Source organism: Nipponia nippon, unplaced genomic scaffold (assembly GCF_047370975.1).
Source record: "Nipponia nippon isolate SJK-2023a ecotype South Korea unplaced genomic scaffold, ASM4737097v1 scaffold_16, whole genome shotgun sequence".
Lineage (NCBI taxonomy): Eukaryota > Metazoa > Chordata > Aves > Pelecaniformes > Threskiornithidae > Nipponia > Nipponia nippon.
Genome location: NW_028262332.1, coordinates 3,063,781 through 3,083,357, shown reverse-complemented (window position 1 = coordinate 3,083,357; position 19,577 = coordinate 3,063,781). Strand labels below are relative to the sequence as shown.

Genomic DNA, 19,577 nt, shown 5'->3' with positions numbered 1-19,577 from the left:
GTGGCCAAAACGGGCTGCTCAGCTCTCCCCTGAAGTCACAGCGGGCACCAGGGGGTTACTTTCCTCCTGGGTGACTGCAATTTTCAGATTCACTGCTTCTGTCTGCAAGATAACGATAATAACAATGCCCTTTTCTGCCCCCAGAAATGTCCTGGCTATGAGTACACTAAGTTTTCAGACAAAAATGCCTCCCAAAGTACAGCTGCGGGTTGACCAAAACCATTTGATGAGGTTTTGGTGATTTCAGTTTGATGGTTAACAAATGAGGCAGTAACAGTTTGTATTTAAAACAACCTTTTGTTTGGTTGCATTGCTTTTTAGTTTAAGATTGCTCAAAAGCTAATTGAAACCTCATGGTATGTGTCACATGAAACACATGTGAATCTAAAAGCTGTTTGATTAACTTTTCAATTCACTTAAAATTTTGAAAAAAATCATTTCTCACTTGTTGAAAAAAAAAAAGTGTTTCTAATGCTCAAACCCACATTTGCATGAATAAGAGAGTTGCTTGTACAGCTTTAATTCTATTGGCAATGGATTTATAATTAATTAGCATCACAAGTACTTCTGAACTTGGCTTTTATTCCCCCCAGATTCACTGTACATGAGCTTGTCACTCGCTATTACAGAGAAAGCAGCTATTGCTGAAACTGATACCAGCACCCCGTTATTTGCCCAGCGCCTACTTCTTAATAGCATAAACTTGACTACCCCTAAATTTCACGTATCTCGCATTTAATGAAGACTGGAGGAAGAACATCTTTAGAAGACTAAGGCTAGTCCTGCTCTCTACCAGGGGAAAATAAGTTGCTAAAATCTTTCTGGCACAAAACCACTTCCCCTTGCGCTGCCCTGCCCAGGCTGGCAGACAACTCGAAGCACGCGAGTCCTGCCCCCTCTGCCTCCCCCCTCGCCCTGCCGAGACTCCAGTCTCTCTGGCTATACATAAAGATATTTAAGCAACATGAAAAGTTTAGTATTTTAGAAATATCATCTCCATATCTGGAGTCTGTCGGGATCTGAAGCGTCCCCATGCCCGAGGGGAAAGGAGGAGTGCTGGGGCCAGAGGGGCGGCTCAGGGCTCCCGTGCCGGCTCGTGCCGGCTCTTGCCGGAATGGGAGGACTGTCCTGGAGAGCTTGAAAGAAACAAAACCATTTGCTTTTTCTTTGACTGTTTCCACAGATCACTTTAATGGAACTGAAATTAAACACATTTCTTATTTTTTTTTTTTCCCCCAAAAAGCTTTTTTTTTCTTGCAAGCATTGAAGACTGATTTTCGTTTTGGAGTAGTCTTTCATCTTTCTGCTTTTGTTCTACACTGGTCATAACTCCATGCACATGTTACACTGGTTTCTGAAATATCAGAAGATGTTTCTAGAATCAGGAAGGAAAAAAAAAAAAAGATTTCTTTTGTTTTTCTTTTGGTTTGTAAGCACAGAAAACACGTGCTGTGTCTTATGATCCTGCAGTCATTAAGGATTCCAAGACACATTTTGCAAGAATGAGATTTTAAACATTGTGTCTGGCTTCTTTCCAGATCAGGTAATTACATTTTTCCTCTCCAAATTCCCCTGCATGTTCAATTGGATACATTACTATCCTCCATTCCCCGACTTAAACTGTTATGCTGTGCATTGTCTGCTCTTTTAAAAAGGTTTTGTGTTGAACGCCTGGGAACCAAACTGGTTTCTCTCTTCTGAGGTTTCATTGATCAACACAATTCACTTCGAGGCATTGAGATGATGCAGCTGTTCGTTGATAAATGATCATTGGCTGACCATTAAAAGACTAGCAATGAATAATTATTAATTAGAATTCATAGTTTGGAGGGATGTTTTAAATTGATAAACTGAGTGTTAGAAATCCAAGCACAACACAGCAGTAAAATTTACATAGGAAAATCAACCAAACCTTCAAGTGCACAAGTCTGTACCACTTGACTGTACCTGGCCCACACTGAGAATTTGGCCCAAATATCCCAAAATAAGAAAGAATCTTTCATTTTTCATTTGGAGTTTCTTTGTGGTCAAGGCCAATTTAAAGCCTGGAGTAACCCGACTGCAGTGATGGAATTACAGCAGAAGGATGGACTTATGCTTATATTGCAAGAATTGATTTTTTTAAAAAGCAGTTCAAGAAGCCATACTTCTGGTGCCAGCTCTTATCTTTCTTCGGGAAAAGCATGCTGCTTTGGGGTGCTGCTGGGCTTGTTTCAATGGCTTGCCAGGCAGCCCAGGGCTCCCCAGGCTTCACCCGCTGAGCAGGGTGCTCCTCTGGGTTGCTCTCTCCCACAGTCACATCTTCATTGTGCCGAACTCCACTGCAGCCCCTTCTGCTGGGCTCCCGTGTACCAACCCAGCTGATGAACGCGTTCCCCCAGCACTCACCAGCTGCATCTGGAGCACAGAACCAAGGACCAGGTCACAGTGGTGCCACTGGGCCATAGCACAGCCCTGCTGCAAGGCACCTTCTCCTGTAGGGCCCCATCCCTGGTACCCACCACAAACCCACCCTTGCCTCACCACCGACAGCTGAGGTCTCGGTTTCATACAAATCAGGATCTTTTCATAAGAGCCAGGGAAGCTGGCGACTCCATTTATGTATTCTTCTGTTGTGATGAGATGTCAGTAGATCTTATTAATTCCCCATGTACCAAAGGAAATCTCCATTCATATTTCCTTGACATCTGCTGGTGTCCATTCTTAATCAGAGGTCAAGTGTCCTTTGCAAGGGATGTGCCTGGGAAGTTTAATCCATTGTGTGATGAGTGAGTGAATGCTCCCCATGGGGCTGTTGCCTCCAGGTTACCAGCTGCTGGTTTATCCCATGTCTGTGAAGCCACTGGGAGTGCCAGCATTAGGGAGCACAACTGTGTTGGCTGTCATGGACTCAGCCACATCCAGACTGCATACAGGCTGCTCTGAACCAGGATTTTTAGATATGGCAGCAAAACAAGGCTGTTATACACTAATAAGTAGCTTCTGCTGTAATGGGTAGCACCAAAACTTTGGCTGCTGAAGGCATCTACCAGTTCTTCATCAGCTTCTGCAAGAACAGGATCATTACTCTTGCCCCACTGGAAGGAAACACAGAGTTCAATATTGTGTTCCCTACCATAAAAGGTCTCTCTTGGCTTTTCGGTTCAGCTTTCTCTGCCCCAAACAACTGAATAATGTCATTGTGTACCATGACACAGCCACTGCTTGCAGGTGGCTGAATTTCAGTGATGGATGAAATAATCCCTGCATATGTAGATTGTTTGGTGCTTTGAGAGGTGTTTGAATAAATGACACACTGCAGTATAAGACTCATTATCAATATTGCTTGGAAATATCAACAATGTCTGAGGCCTCTGTTCAATTTGGATGCTTATTATAGGCTCTAGAGAAATGGAAAAGTGTGACAACAACAAATCACTGCAGCAGTGATGCCAACCAGCTCCAAGCACTGGTGGAGAGGTGTGTATTTCTAGGCCACAAGGGAAGAAGGTGTGGGTGCTGGGGGATTCATCTCAAACACTTGTTCATTCAAACAAAAGTGATGCTGGAAAGCACCCAAGTGACAGCATCTGGGGCTCTAGCAAATATCCTGCTTGCCTCTGGGGCTTGATGAGATGTATAACAAGAGTTGCTGATGTGCAGGTTCCTCACAGGACTGCTCACAGGCAGCTACAGGACTCCTGCCTGCTAAATGAAGCAGATTTTCTCCATAAACAGTCCATGGGGTGGCAGACCCTTCACTGCAGAAGTTCAACCACATACTCCAAATTGCCCCAGGAAAGGGAACTTTCCTCACTCCCAGCTCAGCAGAGTTGGGAGCCTGAAGTCAGACAACAAATAGCTCCTCAAGCAAGGTTTTTCAGAGGTGTATGAGCACTTACACATGCAGATAGCTACCTAGTGGAACTAATTTGTTTACAACATTCATGGAAAAATCTTAATAACCAATTTCCATATTTAGTCTTTGCCTTTGAAAATCTGAGCTCTATATCCCTGTGCTTACTGGCTCCATCCACTCATGTGGGGCTATGGGCAAAGGCCAGAAATAAACCGACAGCCAGCACAACCCTCCCATGGCCCTGCTGGTTCTGTCAAACACAACCCAAAGGCTGCTGGTCTGCTTTGGCAATGCCATATACCCATTTTTGGCTGAATTATCAAAGGCATAGTTCATTGCAGAATCAAGTCTACCCAGTTTACCTGAATTACCCCCTTGTTGTCTTACTGCTCTTCCCTCCGCAGATCAAAACACTACTCCATCTCACTTGTTTCCATTGCAATTTGCCAGCTAGCTCTTAGCTGCAGGGGAAAAAAAAATCAATCTATTTTTCCACCATCTCATCCATCAGCTTCACGCTTCTCCCAGCATTGAGCCTTCTGTGGCCAAGATGAGTTCTCCAGCAGCTGGCCACCACCGAATGAGCCCAAGGCCATTTGGTTTGCTGTGTCCCAGAGCTGCCAGTGCAGAGGCTGCAATCATCTGCCTGATCATGTTATGGGCAGGGGAGCAGAGCTTGGGCTCTGTGTAATGAAACTGCAGTTCAGTAGGTTTCAGTACATTAATAGCATGATTAACCTGAAACAACCACAGTAACAAATTGATTATCAAGAACAATAAATCATCTTCTTTGACAGGTAGCCTGGGGGTTTTTCCACATTGGAAAGCCATGAGTGTCTACAGGACCATAACAACCTCCAGCACAGAGCAATACCCAGGAAAATGCTGAAAAGAACCTGATTAAACTATTTTGGGAATGCAGAAGACAAAGGAGAAGGCTGTTGGCTTTTACATCTTTAATATTTGGACACAAGTAATGTGACAGCTTTCATCCTAATTTCCTGCCCCTCCCCACCCCTATCTCCTGGCTGGTCCTTCTCAAAGGACTTTGGGAGTGACTTTACAGGGCCTGGAGCCAGGACAAGATGTGGCTGCTCTGGGCACGAGTGTGCCTACTCCAGAGCCTGCAAGATGCACTGAGTGGCCGAGTGATGAGCTGGGCCGCCCCTGCATCCCAAAGCTCTCTGGATTCGCTCATGCCATTCGCCATACACAACCCTTTGAATGCAGACTCGGGGCTATTGCTAGAGGTCCAACCCAGCTGAATCCAGCTGCTTTTCCACCAGCACTAACAGGGCTTCAACAAGGCTGACTGTGCTGCAACATTTGAAGAACCTTAAAGCATCAGAGACCCAAATCTCACTCAATGTAAGCCACAGCTGGAAACTGAACTCTCATTTCCTTCGAGGCACAAGTATTCCATGGGAGTTATTCACAAGTCATCTGCTCACATCTCCCAATTCAGAAAGGAAACATTGAGCGAGCCCTGAGAAGGGCCCTGCTCACACGCAGGGGGATGAGTAATTGTCTTGCCTTGGTGATTGCACCTTTTGTCCAGAGAGGTTCATTAACCATCTGCTGTTGCATTGCAGTGCAGATATCCACATCCAAGGAGCTGGAGATGAGCATGGCTAAGAGGAAGCAAGTGTGCGCCTCTCAGCCTCTGATGCAGGCTATTTATAACATCAAGGAACATTTCAGGTGATAATTTGCAAATGCTATCCACAGGCACAGAAACAGCAGCAGAGAAATAGTCATTTAGCTTGGGGTTAGCACCCAGAGTCCTCTGCTACACCCAGTCACCACCCACATGCAGGGAGGCACCAGCAGGGCTTACATTACACCAGTCCCAGAGCAGACCAGGGCTTATTTTGCTTCCAGGCATCTCCTGGGTGCTCTCAAGTCTACTTCAATGTAGCACTTCTGTAGGAGGGTGCTCAGGTGTTGCTATAGCTCAGAACCGCCCCCGTCCATCAACTCTGATCCACACTGGCAAACAGCAGATAATAGACCTCTTCACAGCCCTTCTGCCCTGGCAGGCTCTCCAGTGCCTAAGGAGTTATGCAGCTGCTCTCCGCTCCTTGTACCGAGGCTAAGAGTTGAGCAGGAGTCTTCATATAGACAGATGGGACAAGAAGTGCCAACTGCTGCTCTTAATAAGTCAAAGCAAGTCCAGCCATCCAATTCAAATTGCTGGGCCACAGCTCACTGCTTTAATTTGAGAATAATTTACAGCTGGTGACAAAAATTAGATCCAAGCCAAGGAGATCACTAAGACATCCAGGGATGAGCCAGGATAAGTTGGTACCATGCTGTCTGTTGACCTGTATTAATATTAGCATCAGAGGAAAGAGCCTGTGACCCATTTGGGCTTTGAGACCCATTGGGAACTGCAGCAAGGCTCCCCTGCACCCCATTCACTACCTCCTTCTTCCTAAAAGGAGACTTTTAGAGAGACATTTCTGGGCCAGGAGGAAGCCAGAAAAAGACTGGGTATCTCAAAGCCTGTCGCACATTGCAGTGGTGGTAGAGTCAGGACATGGAAAGACTGAGATGGTGGGTGGGAGGACTTGCCCTCTTCCAGCCTTGGCAGCAACGCTCCCAGAGAGGTGAGGCTCACCTCACTCCTTCCTATAGCACCTGCCAGCAGAACAGCTTCCAATTCCTTCCTAATTCAGCTCTGCTGCCATCCCTAGAGCCACTGAGTCACTGCAGCACTCTTCTCCCATCAAGGAATTTGCACATTAAATAGACAAAACATCTTGCTGCTTCTTGGACATCTGCGATGTAAAGGCCATAGCCGGGGATCCAGTTTCCCCAGCCCTGCCCTGCCATGGGAGCCCTTCCTGACAGACAGGGCTCCCTGCAGCCTCACCTGGCTGCCAGGAGCTGAGGATGGAGGTGGAGGGAAGAGCAATCTGTTATTTTAGTCTGGCAGTGATGAGACACAGGATCCCAAGAGACACATTACAAATTCATCTTGCAGATAATAACATGATATATGAACACAGGCAATTACTTAGAGAAGGATGCAATCTGTTAGAGCAACAGTGGGCCATGGGCATGACAAGCAGAATCCTTGTAGCTGCGATGTAGCTCTGTATTCACCCTCAACCTGATCCAAGCCCCGACAGCATGGATCAACAAAACCTATTGATTTCAGGGGGGTTTCATGGCAATCCTAATGCCTGAGACAGAACAATGCTCCTATAAAGACTTCTTTGCTTACTTAGGGCTTTAAAAGCATCACTTGGGTTTTGCCACTATGCATGAGCTTGCTCTTTCCCCATGTAAGGCTCTTCTGTTGGATTGATCTTTTCACTCCTTTTGCAATCAATACGTCTAGACTTAGAAAGAAGATAGTTACAGAGTTCAGCGGCTAGCTCTGATGGCAGTTTGTGAAGGAACAGACCCCAAGGTTTGCATGAGTGGAGTTTAAATGGCTTTAAGAGGGGCTCCTGCTTAGCCAGGGGGATTTAATAGTATTAGATACCTTCGATAATCCCACATTATCTTCACAAATAGATGCTGAAATATTCAAACAATGCAAGACCAGGCTTTTAAAACTATTTGTGCATCTACAGGTGACTCTAAGTACCGCTTAGTGAGAATCCCACTTTGGGACTCTTGGAATAAAGTTCCCAACTCTTAATCACATACAAAGAGGTGAGAGCCTAAACCCCTTAGGCCCTGCCCATACATCAGAGCTGTGCAGACTTAACCATGCCTAAATCAACGCCCACTCTTACTAGTACAAATACAGCTGAGATTGCTTGTTCTGCTCTAGCTACTGCCACAGAGAAGGGAATCTCTAATGGTGAAAGCATCTTTATACAATTAAAACTGCATTCACCCAAGACTGGTACCTTATATCAGCATCACTAAACAATCAGGTAATGGACACACAAAGTGAACCTTGAGGTACAGAACAGGAGCGATGTTCATCTCAGTAGCTGCCTACAAATGAGGAGGTTGTGCCCGGGCATCCAGAGACTGGCATTAGGGAAAAAAAATAAGAAAGTGCAGTTGATTCATCCAGGGATAAATTTGCCACTCCTGGTGTACACATCCATCATTTTTAGACTTGCACTACACCTGCCCACATATCCGCAGCATTTTGAAGTGGTGACAGCTTAGTTTGCCACATGTTAATCCATGGTCTGAGCGACATCCGTGTACAAGCAAAGTCTGCAACACCTACACTTTGTACCTTGCCAAAAATCAGCCTTTGCAGCCTTTTACTTCTGTGCTTAGTAACCTTTACGCCCCAGACAATACTGGTGTGTCGCCAGTGTGACAGGACAGCAGTCTCAGCATGGTAAGACTGCACCGACACCTGTATTATCAGGCAAGAATGGATCGTTCAGTTATCCACATCTGTTTTAGTGGGAGCTTCTGGTTGATATATGTAGCAAAATAGCAAAGTCAAGTGGAGGTCAAACATAGATAAACATTCTTCCCAGATTGCTTACATCTTCATTGCGTACATGAAGCATTAAATAGGGACTGATCCCCCGCTAGGACCTTTGGGTGCTGCTGCAGTTTTAACAGGCAAAGTCGTTTACTTCTGGTACTTGGCTGCAACTTTTACATATTAATTCTCATAAGACTTTCACAGATCCATTTTTGTGTAGAAAGAAAATGCTCGTTAGCATCTAGCACAGCTAGAACCAACATCCTTCTAGGTCTAACTCTGTGCAAACTGCACATACCGCTTCCCTTCCGATTCCTGCAACGCGCTAAACATTCAGCTGATCTGCACAGCTGCCATCCTTCAGTCCTCACACTCCCCACAGTTCTGGGAAGCAGCAGACATTAGATAACAGGGGTCAAACCCCTGCTTTCTCAGGTCACACACTTTCTAATTCAGCAGTTCAGCCTGGGCAGTAAATTAGCTCCACGCTGCTGGTTCTTCATGCAGAGCCATACCCCAGACAGAGGTCTAAGTGAGCCTTGAGTGCTGTAGGAGCCTTGAATTCCCTCCTAGTGATAGGCAGAGCCCATCAATATCCTGTGCTATACAGCCTCCATCTCTTTATATCCAAATCACATCCATTTCATGACCCACCTCTTGATGTAGCCTAAAGTAGCCCCTTTGGAGCAGTATATATCAAGCCTACCTGGCACCAGCAGCACAGCTCCCGCTGTGCCACTTGCTAGGTTGGTTGTTCAGCCCAACATAAAATACAATAAAGTGAATTTGCAATAAAAAAGGAAAAAAATGAGAAGTTTGTCTTTGCAATCTCACTGCACTCCCGGGTGGGACTGTGGCAGAGTCCAAACTCCAGCTTCATTTCAGCCAGTGGGGATAAAAGTTTTGCTTGTTCCTACCACAGACACCCTGTCCACAGCTCTAGGAAACCTGGTCTTGCTACTGAAAAATACATTTGTGATGAGTAAAACCACCCCTTCGGTTCTGGCCCAAGTTTATTGGTATAGGAGATCTAAATCCTGAGATTTTGCTCCAGAGGAATGCAATTTGTCTGTCTACAGTGCTCCAGCAGATAGGTTCATACCTGTCACTTTAATCTTATCTGCTACATCCACACCTGGAATTTTGTTTAATAATGGACAACTTAAACTCCCTGGTGGTCCCATTTCAGGTGAGGGCAACATGCTGGCATAGAAGGGGGGTTAGCTCCCAGTTGTGTTTGTTTTCTGTGCAATTTCCACCATTTTTAATAAAGAAGTTTGTAATCAAACCCAAACTTCTCATATAGAGAGAATGTAGATATACACATACATCCCTTTCCTCCTCTCCGTCTAATTTAGAGAACATTTGTAATTTGGGGCTGACACTCTGAAAGAATTGCATCCAGCTAAGTGAGATACCTTGTGCAGTCAGCTACATATTTCATTACAAAATGCTCAGACTTTCCTGTTTAAATCCCTTTCCCATGAATGATGACTGGTATTTAAACAAGCATATTGCATTTTCTAAAGTATATTATCCACTTTAATTGAAAACTAATATTTATAGAGCAAGGCGGATGTGCTATACACCAAAAGAAAATAACAGCCCCCCTTCTAGATTGCCAGTGACTTTCTGCAGTAGCTTGCACATAATCACTGTTAAACTGGAATAAGTACTATTGATTGTTGTCTCTAATAGAGGATATGATTTTAAAGAACTTGCAGCACTGGATTGTTCAAGCTCATTGTATTTATTGATTGAGACTACAAAGACTAATCACATGTGAAAACACAAGGTTATTCATAAGGAACTTCCAAAACCACCTAAATGAAATAAAACAAGTGCAACTGCTGCTGTGGAAGGACTTTGTCACCATCCCACGACTACAGCCTGGAGTGGTGGAGAGTCCACACACTGATCCAGGCATTAACCACCAGACAGAGCTACCTTCTGGCCAAACAAGAGGTCAGCAAAAATGAAACCCCACGCCTCACACAAAACACCTCGCCCCTAGAAACAAGAGAATAGACAGCATCTGCCTTCTGGTGCCTGTGTACACACACAACAAAGCAGCAATCTCCACTAACAGGCTGCTGGGTAGCATTTCATCCCAACAGCAAAGGCCCAGAGTTTCTTCTTCAAAACTGAATCTGGCTGCAGGCAAACACTGAGAATATGGACTTCACCTAGGGGAGCTGTATGTTCAGCATTAGGGTAAGAAGGAAGCTCCTGGAGCAACATGTTTTTTAACACACTTTTACCTTGCTTCTTCTTGTCTAGTAACTACTGCTGTTACTCTGTCCAGCCTCCAGAGTCTTCCACATGACACCACAGTTTATTAGTAATTACTCATTACCTTTTTTTGCCATACCATATGGCATACATGACCATAGAAACCAGCCACTGCCTCCCAGCTCCTCACAGTGTGAGGTTATCACTGTAGCTTTGGTAGCAACTGCCAAGGAACAGCAAAAAGGGAACAGGGAAGAAAGGGCAGGGTCCTCACCAAGGAGGGTGCAGTGCTACAGTACCTGAGCAAGAAGAAGAGATGAGCTCTAGGTTGGCTAACAGTCCATCAACCTCCAGACATGCCCATAAGCAAACAGTCAAGAAACCAAGACACAAAACTCCACACACCACAAACTGAGTAAGGGGCTGAGCTTAAATACATCTCCTGAGCCAACAGGTGGAAGCCGTTGGGTGGAGACCCCAGATGGGGCTGCCCAGGGCGATCAGAGCCAGGTGGAGCACAGGGAGAAAGAGTACCAAAGCCAGGGAGAACACTTCATTCTACCCTTTTGCCAGAGTAATTAAGGAGTTATTAAGCAAAATCAGTCCTTAAAAGAACTCCGTCCCTGTGCTCCTTGCAGTCGGGAGTGTCAGTCACCCCTTGCCAGTGACCGTTGCCATCTCTTCTTTCACCAGATCCTCTCTCTGTTTTTCTCCATGTCTCTGTTTTCTTTAACTTCACTAAAAATTTCCCACCACAGCCTTATTACAGATGCTTTTACCAAAGAGCACCTACACGATTTAATGCCTTTCTGGTGCCTATTAAATCAAGCATCCTACTTAAAGAAGTACTAAATTAGCCTTGCGTGTTCCTTGTCAGATCATTAGCCATGTTGACTTCTATGCTATTTTCCACTTAAATCTGGGCTCTAAGTGTTTTCTCTCTCAAATTTGTACTGAAGCATTGTATGCTATGTATCAAATAAAAGGTCCTCTTTGCTGTGCTTGTGCCCCAATACCATAGTGCTAGGGATTTCCTCCTGCACTGTCCTGAGGTGACAACTCGGAGGTGAGCTGCTGTCTGCTGTGGATTGCTGCTTATAGCAACAGCAAGCACTCAGCCTATTGCAATGTTGGTCTTCCAATCTGTGCCTTCAGGAGAAAGAGGTGATAAGAGGCTGGTGCTTGGGGAAAACAGAAGATCTACAGTGCAGGAGGCTGGTAGTTAAGTGTGCAACACCACAGACAATCCTTATTTTGGAGGATGTGTCCCTGATCCACATGACCCAAATCAGGGAAATGATTTGGTTCTCGGAAGGCCAAAAGAAGTTCAAAGGTGTTTGCAGTGATGGTTTTGACAAAAACAGTCCACGAAGACTTGCTGCTGGCTTGGAAGGGCATAGTCACCCATGACAGAACAAGACACAGACAGCTCTGATAGTGTGAAAGATTTCTTTTTGCCTTTCTGTTTCTAGCGTTTCTTGTCATAATCCTTGCAAAATCCCCTGTCTGCAGCAAAATAAGTGCTAGTTCAGAACTTCCAAGGTAAACAGTGCTAACAGCCTCCTGGCCTATCTGTCTCCATTTTTATACGTAACCCAAATGGATCTAATTCACCATTTAAATGTTCTGGTTTGTACCAGGGCAAAAAAAAAAATCCTCCCTAGATCAATCACTAGGAAATATCTCCTAACACACAGTGCTAAAATGGCGTGGAACAGGGCCCATTCTGCAGGGAGCGCAGCTCCTGGAGTTGCAGGATGCCGCGTTACCCAGCCTGCGTGGTGCTACCAAAGCTGCAGCCTCAGCTGCAGCACTGACCACTCTGCAAGACAAATTAATTCAAATAACAACTACTTCTGCCAAAACACAGCAAACTTTCTGTCCCTGGGAAGCTTGTTTGAAACTAGTGCAGGGAAGCATAGTCTCCCTTCCCCAGGGACGGAAGGGCACGTCCTGAGCCAGCAAGGCTAATGATGCTGCAAAGAAGCAAGCAGGGCGGGTGGGAAGCCAGGGTGGCATTAGGCACCCTAAACTTCTGTGTCCCTACTAGCACAGAAAGAGACCTGCAGATGGGGACCATCCTATCTGAGATGCCTCTGCAGCTCCAAGAGCTGCTTCTGAGCTAAACGAGCAAAGGGAACAGGAACCATTTCCACATCTAGCGCAGGCCACGCAGCAATGGAGCAGCAGCCATCCAGCCGCACCAACGGCTCATTCACACGGAGTATTTTGTTCAGAGTCCACAGCCCTCAAGACAGCACCTTCTCCCATGGAAATCCTATGAGGGATAGCAAGAAGGAGCTCAGGTGGTGGAAGACTTCCAACCCTGATGAATGGTTATTGGTAGAAGGAGAGCACCTGGGAAAGGCAGGCTGGAGATTATAAGAGGGGAGGGCAGCAGCCAGCTGCTCCTAGCAGAGCGCAGGTAGGAGGGTGGTGGCTGCAGCTGCCTTGGGTTTTGGTGGTTGGAAGAGTTAGGGTTTTGCAGGGAGCTCTGGTTTAAGAGTAGTATCTTTTCAAAATGGTGAGAAAATGTGGCTGGTGAAAATGCACTGTTATGTTCTGAACTTTGCTATTCTCTCATCTGTGCTGGCTTGTGCACAAGGTGTTGGATTTGGGGAAAAGCAAGCTCCTGAGGGACTGCAGAGCCTGAGAGGATGAGCTGGGATGTGGGGCAGGCACACCAAAGGGAGGCTGGAGAGAGCAGGAACCAAGGGTTAGCACAGACCCTCTTTGGGGATCCCTCTTTAAGGGGATGCGAATTCAGTTCATGAGGGCTGCTGGGGCCCTGGTGCAGCGGTGTGGTTGCCTTTACAACCCTCCTGCTTGTGCCCAAGGGAAAGGAAGGTGTCAAGCACTGCCTGTCTCTCCCTGCCCATCAGCTGGCAGCTCTCCTCCTTTCTCATCCTTGCAAGTTTTATTGCCAAGTTTTTATGCAAAGTAGAAAAGCCTCATTAAGTGATGCTGAAAGTACTCCTCTGTTGATGTTAAAATGTGACAACTGTGTGAGCAAAATGTTCCGGTTGGGTTAACACTTTGTACAGGTACAAAATGACTCTGTAAGGTGCAGAGCAGGGAGAAATCAGGCCTGGAAAGGAAGGTGAACTGAGTTTTCAAACTGCCAGTCTCAAAGTTGGGAAACAAGCCAGACATCCTCATTGCAAGTTTAATATCCAGCTACATGTGCCAAATGTCCTCTGACTTCTTTTACAGAGCTGCAGAGAGCAAATCCAGAAGGATGGTTATGTCCCCTCTGGTATGTCAGCATTTCTTGCTGTCCATGGACATGCAGAGCTTGGTTTCATGAGGGCTTTGAAGTTGCACTGTTGCAATCCTTTGGGGTCTGGTCCTCAGGCCAGATCATCAGCTGGTGTAAATCAGGCAGCTCTGTTGCAGCCAAAGGTGCTGTTGTGATTTATACCAGGTGAGATTGTCCTCCTACACTTCCTCATGGCTCAAAGTCCCTCTGTCCATCACCTCCAGGAGTATCTGGCCCTTAAAGCATCAGCTCAGAGCAAATCCTTGTGGAAGAGAACTAGGAGTTATGTTCAGCCTTGGCTAACAATGGGAGCAACACTGACCATGAGCTGGGTACCCAGGTGGTCTAAGGAGACCAAGGCACCTCTAGAAGGGATCTAAAGGGTCAGGGTGCCAAAGGGCTTTGGCTTATTGCTGCTAAAGAAAGCATTAAATGGAGAGCACTCTTTGTGTGCCAACTCCTGCCTCTGTGTGGACTTCAGCACAGAGCTGGGATCCAGAGCAGGTTGTTTTTAAGATCAGGTGCTTTGATTTCTTCTCTGAAAGAAGTGCTCTGCTGATAGTGTGGTGGGAGCAGAGAGCCGGGGCAGCACGTGTGCACCTCTGGGGGAGTCCTCTCTAGCTGGGCAGTTACAGAGAGCCAGAGCATCTTGAACTGCTAACAGCCTCCATGGGGGCAGGATTTGCAAATTCTGATTCTTCAGCTCCAGATATTAGGAAAGAAAAGCACTGAGATGGGGAATCACAAATTGAAGCCACATAAGGCTCTGGGCCTTGCAATGGTGCTTTTTTTGGAGGGGGGGGGGGTCATAACACCATTGTGCACAGAGCTCTGGGTTCTGCTGCTGAAAGTCAGGGCCCCCTCAGCGGCTTTGCCTGGGAGCAGACTCTCCTGGGCTGGTGCCTGAATGAATCCCCAACACCTCAGAGCAGCTGCTGCCCCAAAAAGGGGATTGGACAAGGATTATATCTTCATTTTTTTGGTAATTCCTTTATTAGAAGGTCTCCAAAGGTTACAGCAATGATACCTCTGCAGCTGAGTCTTGCACTGGAGCAAGGATTTGATTGCTTCTCTTCTGCTTATGCCATGTAAAAATTGTTTTCATCTGTCTGCTGATGGGCTGCGGTGGAAAGCAGAGCACAGGCTGTATAACTGCAGAATTTGTCAGATAAACCAGTGGTTAAATTATGCCTCCTCACTGCATCCCATTATATCTCTTCCCCCTGTTGCTTGTCTCATTCAGGATACTATTAACTCAGTCGCGTCAGTCGGAGCTCTGCTTACAGCACAGCATTAAGTCAAAACGGAGCAACAGCTGCTTGAGATGCAGCAAAATTCATCTCTGCTTTCTATTAGCTGGAGGCCATGGGCCCACACTGGGAAGAAGGTAAAAAGCAATTCATATAAGAAATTAAATCTGTTGTACCAAAGAGGAACATTTAGGCCATGTGAAAATCCATTTATTCTAGTAGTCCCTGCTGTCATTCCTGATTTCCAGCAAGGACATGATGACAGGGAGATGTTGGCTTGGAGGAGGCAATCTTCGTTCAACTGCCCAGGTGAGCAGATATTCAGAGCTTACTATGAATTCAGTTATCTTAATATAGCTTAGGCTGAATGAAGATACTTTTATTCCAGGCTAAATGAGATGTTTTTAATGTCAGCTACTAAATTATCTCATGTAATCTAGTTGCTGCCTCCTGCTGAAGCAGTGACTATCTGTGCTTGGGAGAGAGAATAATTTCTCTACAAATGTCTTCAAAGCAGCACGATAGTGACCTTACTGAGGCTCGTTGCGAAGGTGCTGCGTAGCTACCAGGAGCAGAAATCTCTTCCTCAGCCCAGGGCAGACTCCAAGAGGCAGAAGAGTCCAGGCGAAGGGACCAAGATGTTGGGCTGAGACCTGTTGCTGCCTCTGCCGCTCATCTGTGAAGGGATCATTTCCTCACTCACCCACTTAGATTTTATTTAGCTCTTACCAGTTTTTTAGATGGGAATCTCATTAATAGTATTTAGGGGCAGAAACTGGATGGGGTGGGCAGCTCTAGCTCAGGTTCAGGCTGGTCATTTGGGAAATGGTCGCTAACTGTGCCCATGGACTGAGGCTGCTTCCACCTTCAGTGTGTTTGGCTCTTGATGGCAGAGGGAGAGAGAGTGCTGTACTAGGAGCAAGCCTGAGCCTCCTTTTCTCCCCTTCCCAGATGGCAGCATTTCCCTCTTCTCTCTGAGCAAGAATCATCCCATGTGGAGCAGTGATTCCTGCAAGCCCTCCATCCACACCTGCCTCTGCGGGCAGGTCCTTGGGCTGCTCGTGCATTGGTGCTGCAAGGACTGTGGCCACTTTTTTGTGTCTTCAGCTGTTAGCACAGTGCTGTCCGTGTCCTCGCAGGAAGCGGCTGGGATAAGGGGCTTCAGCCTGCAGCTGGGCTTGGCATATCTGTGCCACATCTTAGGCTCCGCGGCGGAGCTGGAGTGTCCTCATGTGCCTGAGTGGCTGCTGCGGTAGTGCTGTGTTTAGGGTGGGTGGCTTATATCTGCTGGATTAACCACGTTATGGCACTGTAGCAGCTTTGCTGCCTGTTAACACCAAGTTAAATCGGCGAGGGACAGAGCCCTTCTAACTCCCTTTGCTTCCACAGAGCGAGGTTGTTCTTCGGGTTAGATGAAGCCTGGCTGGCAAGGTGCTGAAAAAAGACTGGGCACGCTTTAGCCTTTGAAAGTGGCTGTTGGAAAGCAGCTTGGGCCGAGCAAGCCCGGGTACTCCAGCATCTCCACAGAGATTCAGACCGGGGTTATGCGAAGGTTGTTTAACATTCACAGCAGCGCGCTGGCTGCTGGGCTCGCTGCACTTTGTGCATTACTGCTGCTGGGAGCTCAGGGAGGGCCACAAAGCCAGCTCCTAGTAAAAGAATAACATTCAGTATAATAATCCTGGTGGCTTTAATCTTTGCATCTAAAATGATGAGATCAGGTGCCATCTAGTGTAAACCCGTTGTCTTAATGAAGATGTGACTCCATCCAGGTTTGTTATTTCTTCCTTTCCCTGCTTTGGTATGCAAGATCTAAAATCCACGACTGCTGTAACAAAAGCAATTCAGCCCTTCCCCTGGGAGATCCTGCAGTAAAAGGCTCCCCAAGTGCCTCCTGTCTGCAGTGCTAAAGGGAGGACGGCAGAAGCGCAGAGGTCTCGGACCTACACCGCCATCTATTCTACAGCCCAGCTGGGGAAACAAAGCGGGAGCGGGATGGGATGGATGTGCTGCGGGGTTGCACCGGTGGCTGGGGGGTGGCGAGGGCGCTCTGGGCTCTCCCTCGTGCTCCTGGCCAGGTCTCTTCCCTCTGTAGCTTCTGCAAAATGACCATGGAAATAGCTGGCTCCTAGGAAGAGTGAATGGGCCTGATCCAGCCTGCGCTGAACTCGGTGGGAGACATTCCTTCCCCTGGGATAGGAGGTGGGAGACATTCCTTCCCCTGGGATAGGAGGTGGGAGACATTCCTTCCCCTGGGATAGGAGGTGGGAGACATTCCTTGCCCTTGGACAGGAGCAGGTGGGCTTGTGGCTAGTGCTGTAATGTAGCGCTCTGCCCCAGGGTTTCAAAACATGAAGACTTATTTCGTGTCCCTCCCTACCCTTGCTCCTCTCTGAGGACACTGCTGCTGAGTGGCCACCGGCTATGGCTGGCCAGAGTCCCTGGGGAGTTATGGCCCCTCCAACCACCCCGGCACCATCGGGTCACTAGGCAATGAGGGCAGAAGGCTGAAACTGCTCTCTGGGGATAAGGAGGGTTGGTATAAATACAGCTTGTATTGATTAGTGAAGGATGTGTCCATAAATATTTATTCTTGTCACTCCTGCTAGTTGACTTATAAGAAAAATTGGCTGTTTCTGCCTGCAGAAGTGTTTTATGCTTATTTAACTGGAGTGACTGTTGATGCACTGAGATGCACAGCCACATACTTGCATGTCTACCGGTGCGGTTCTCCCTCCTCATGCAAAGGTGACTAGGAAATATTCAGTTTAACTCTAGTCTGAGATTTAAAGTCATGTTGAAAATTAGGGAAGGGTGAGCTGATGCCTTCAAAGCTTGTATCGGGGGAATTCCACTTTCCTACGGGGAAGGGGAGCACTGGGGATCAGTTCACCACTGCCGTGTGTGGGAGCTTTGCTTGGAGCAAACCTGCTGGGTTCAGAGCTTCCAGGGCAAGCCAATCCTGCCTCAGGGGAAGAGAATAAATATTTTAAAATGTAATCAGAGTCATTGGGGAAATGTGACAGGATTTAAATGATGACATAACACGCTTGTCTTGTCTCCGCTGCCTGTGCTAATGAGCATGAATTGAGAGCATTAGAGATCTATGCACAGGCATTAGTGTGTGTGTGTCAGGGGATCGCAGCCTTAATTAGTCTCATCCTCTGCTGGCAGCCAAGCCACTTGCCTGTCCAGTGCAGGCAGAAACGCCCTCCGATGCTCTGGAGTTACGCAGGCTTCGGCACGGCACCGTGCTGCCCTCCGTCCTGTCCTGAGGCTGACCTGCTCCGGGTCGTGGGGGGTTTCTTTCATCTTCGTCTCCCTAAGAGACATGTGAGCACTTTTCCTTCTCTTCTGGAGAGTTCCAGAAATGTTATGACAACTCTGAGACTTTTTTTGTCTTTTGTTGAACATTTCTCACTTTAGGAGAACTGTCAGCATTCAGAACAGCTTTTTTGCTAAAATGATATTTGTTCCACCAAATGCTTAATTTCCACAAGAAAATGAGTTTTGGGCTGGAAGCAACCAAGTAAAAGCCTGCAGAGAAAGGATCCAGGGTTCAGGCTTGTCCTGGCTTTTCTTCCTGTCCCTCCGTGCTCCTCATTCCCCAGTGAAGCCTCACCAAGCCCCATCAGCAAGGGTTGGCCCGGCAGCGGTGTGGTGGGTGCTGGGAGGGAACTGCGGCTGTAGGTGCTCAGCCAGCCCTGCTCCTCTGGCTAGAGATGGGTCCTCTGGCACCTCCCGGCATTGCCCTGGTGGCATGAAATTCATTTTGAAAAAGAAAATCACATGGGTGATGTGATTGATTAGGTACCTTTGCCCTGCTACATTTAATCGATGGCAGCAGGTATTTATTGCATTATATACTACAAATCAATAGTGATTAGTACCTCATTAACCTTTTCTGTTCTTTTGATTGTCATCTTGCAGTGTTTTAATAACAGAGCATCCCTCTCCAGCCTGGCAGAGGTGGCTTTGTGGGCTCGAGAAGATGAGTGCTGATGCTTTTGATGAGGAGTGTGACCCTGCAGCCCTATTACTTCTCTGAGTAAGTGGAGGAAACACGGTGTGAATCATCCCCACCAGGAGAGAGATGCTCGGGGGAAGGTCCCCTCGCCTCCAGGCTCCCATGGCATAGGCATCTCAACCTGGTAACTCTGTGGCAATGGTTGAATAGGGAGCAAAACCCTCAGCAGTACAAAACCTCTGGCGCAGTCAATATGCTGGAGGAAGAGAGCACTGTGGGGTGCTCTGGCAGTATTTCAGGGTTGTCACAGCAGGAGTGAGCTGCTCCCTGGTGACTTTTTTTTTGTCCCCCAGTGACTTTTTTTGTTGTCCCCCTAGGACATGGGACAGTCTCTGGTGTGAGGCACAGAAGAGCCGAGAGCCTCAGTGAGCAGCTGTAAGGAGTAACCTCCCTTTTTCCCCAGATGTTTGTTCCCCCACATCTGTGCAATCCGACCTTGAAGCTGAGTTATCCTGCTCGCTGGGCCAAGTTGTGCTCCTGGTGCAGACCTGGGAGATAGTGTGTACCACTGCAGTCAATCAGCTGGATTTCCACTGCTGCAGAAAATGTGGTGGGGA

At 47.1% G+C, this 19,577-nt stretch overlaps 1 long non-coding RNA gene across 2 annotated transcripts; it reads left to right on the top strand.

The window, feature by feature from the left end:
* The first annotated feature begins 14,991 nt into the window (after positions 1-14,991).
* Positions 14,992-19,577, top strand: LOC148056209 (uncharacterized). Of its 2 annotated transcripts, none has more exons than XR_015703794.1 (4): positions 14,992-15,130; positions 15,213-15,302; positions 18,924-19,041; positions 19,338-19,577. It is a non-coding gene; the product is annotated as an uncharacterized LOC148056209 (long non-coding RNA). The 2 variants fall into 2 exon arrangements; XR_015703795.1 differs by having other exon boundaries at positions 14,993-15,130; positions 15,216-15,302.